Below are 3,350 nucleotides of genomic sequence, written 5' to 3'. Positions count from 1 at the left end.
GATTGGTTTAAGCAACCCAAGTGCAGGGGAGACTCCATTTTATGTCTTTTATCCTTAACCAATCTTATTAACCCAACAAGCAAACTATGCTCGAGACCAGCTCTGCTCTAAACCCCTTCTCTTACATCAATCCCCTAAACAATCTCGCACAATTGATTTTGCTCTCATTCAATCAATCATTTAACATATCAACAATCAAAGAAACCTTAGCCGGTTGCATCATCATCAACCCAGATTTTGAATCTGAATCAAGACCAAGACTCACAAGAATCACAACAACCTCAGATCCAACAGCATGAGAAGTGAAAAGACCTAAAAAAGAGAAGAGATTACAGAGAGATTACAAAAACGTCTTCATCGCCATAAGAACAAAAAGAAATCAATGTAAACGAGTANCACCTCCTTCTGCAGAAACGTCTTCATCGCCATAAGAACAAAAAGAAATCAATGTAAACGAGTAACCAATCTTGGAATATAGAACAAAAAGAAACAAAGTTTCATCATGAGAAATTGAGTACTACCTTGTTGACCACAGATTTGGTGATATATTTTTTTGGCTCGCTGCAAAGAACAAGCAGAAGATCATTACAAATGGATAATTAACACACAAAACAGAGAACACTAAGTTTGTTGAATTGCCCATACCCAGATTATACAGAAAATCCAATACAAAATATGTTCTATACACATTACCTATACACATACACATTAACAAAAGTAAATAAAGAGAGCAACTTGGATTGCACAATATAAAGAACGATTAACAATATTGAAAACTATTATTAATATAAACTATCTCTTTCTCACGTATGTTAAAACGAAAGATCTATTTTGATGTTGAAAAATCGAGTTGTACTTCTTTTTTGCAGCCACTATCTCACATCTTGATTTCAAATCAGATTTATAATAGTGTAACTTATGGATAAGAAGGGGATTATATCGGAATATGCATGTAGACGTAACCTAGAGACATATATCTATAACACTCTCTACCACACAGATTTCTACACCAAACCTATAACTTTACAATCACAGAGAAATAGGGAAGAATTACAGCTACCTTAGAACATAATGATCCACAGAGCTCAGGTGCCATGTACCATCTAGTGGCAACATAATCCTCGAACAAAAAAAGAAAGACAAAGAGAAGAAAATTCAAAAACACTGGAGAGATTACCAGATATGAATTAACAATTGACAGCAAAATGTGTAAAAAAGGGTGCATACCGTCCAAAAGACTGTTGTAGGTGTATCATTAAACGCCACTCTTGGGAAAGCCTATATAAGTATTACCAGATACCACTCTTACCATATACCGTCCAAAAGACTGTTGTAGGTGTAGAAAATGGTGATTCTTCGATTTACACAAAGTCCCAGAAACCAAACACGATCAATATTTTAATTTTTGTTTTTTTTATTTAGAGAAAAACCCCTAGATTCTCTCACAAGAACTCCCCAAAAACCCAGATGGACTCAAAAGCGAAAGAGAGAGAGAGAGAGATGAGAAAACGGCGACGAAGAAAGGGAAGAAATCGAGCATCGTTCCTTTCATTAGTTTTGTCCACCTAAGAGTAAAAGATCTGATGTGTATTAATTATTTTAATTTAATTGGATATTTATTTTAATTGATGTGTTAGTTTCTGATTCAATATAAAAGCTGAGGTGTCAAACTCTGGAAAGAAACATTGTGTTTTTATTGTATTGATACTGCTATAATTATTTTATAGTAGACTATACAAAAAAAAGTCGGCCACCTATTTCAGTATATGGGAACAAAAAAATAAACAAATATATATTACCTAATATTAATCATTTGATAAATCAAGTCAAAGTTATTAATTTTATATATGTTTCATTACATGTAATTAGTTTTTTCTTAAAAGAACTTAACACTAAAGTTAAAGGCAGAATGTTGTTGACAATCCGAAGACATAAAAACCTTAAGTCGTTTCTTTTCGTCCTTATCGTTACTTTCCCAACGTTGACTATCTATACGAACTCAAATCATATGAACTTTTGGAGTCTGTAAAAATTAGAATTTAATTTTTTCATCATGTTTTAGTATGTGTAGAGTGACAAAGAAAATATTAATAGTGTGGATCAGTACATACGAGGATTTGATCTGTACAAACAGAAGTCTACCAATCTACCACTAGATCACCATTTCTTAATGATATAATCTAGGGTTTTCATAAAATGTTTTTTTTTTTTAAATCTAGCTTTCTTTTTTGGAATACTAACATAAAACAAGTAACAATGATATATATATCTATATATATATATATATATATATATATATTCTAAAAAGACCAATAATACATAAATTAAACATGTAAATATGACATGTTACAGATCATTAAAAAATTGTTAAACAGTTTTCTTTTATAAATTAAACAAAATTTGTTTCGATAAAAAGTTGTTTACATTCACAATGCAGAAAGATACAAATTTAAGAAACCAATTGAATCAGGTTCACGAAGTGGTAAGCACCGACGACAAGAGGATGATGCAAAATCAGGTTGGGTTTTTGCCATGGAACCAGCATTGAAGTATTTCTGATCCATTATATATATTTCGAAATATGTCCAAAGAATTCAAGGAATTAAAGACTATGCTTCAAAATTTATAAAATATGCATCTAAAAACATTCTTCGACATGTTTCTTGGCAACATCATGTTATTCAAAAACACAAAACTGTTTAATAATGGTATACAAGTTTTTTTTATTGTTGACTATGACTTTTTAGAATTTCAATGAGCATTTTAGTGAATACATACATTCTATATAGCTTAACCTAAAGGAAAAAGGAAACAAGTCCAAATCGATATGATAGATCTTCAAAAATTTTTTCAAAACGTCTCTAGTGGGGTATATACGAATTACAACCATTAAAAAAAAAAAGAATACATCGATTATGTTTCTCAGGGAAGTTCTTCAACAGTGAAAAGATCTATCTAGTTTGCGAATCGGAGGAATTATATATATAAAGTTGATATGTGGATTTATATTAATTGAAATGGATAAGAAAAAAATAAAAGGGTAAAGCATGTGAATGACAGAGTTGTCGTTCATGTGAAAGATTGAAAAAAAAAATGGCCCGTGAAGAGATTGTCGAGAAAAGTTTGTGAATACTACAAAAAATGCTTGAGATTTCTTCTGCTTGTTCTTGGTCCACTTCATTATGGTAAAATCTTTAATTGGGCCATACAACATCAATTAATTAATAGATACATTGATGCTTATATATTCTATTTGATCAACCACACATTTGGATTCATTGGCATATAACTTTAACATCTACCAAAAAGAAGATATAAGTAAGACTAGTAAATTCTTTTTTTTTTGGGTG

This window comes from Camelina sativa, chromosome 4 (genome assembly GCF_000633955.1).
Source record: "Camelina sativa cultivar DH55 chromosome 4, Cs, whole genome shotgun sequence".
Lineage (NCBI taxonomy): Eukaryota > Viridiplantae > Streptophyta > Magnoliopsida > Brassicales > Brassicaceae > Camelina > Camelina sativa.
This window is presented reverse-complemented; position numbering follows the sequence as displayed.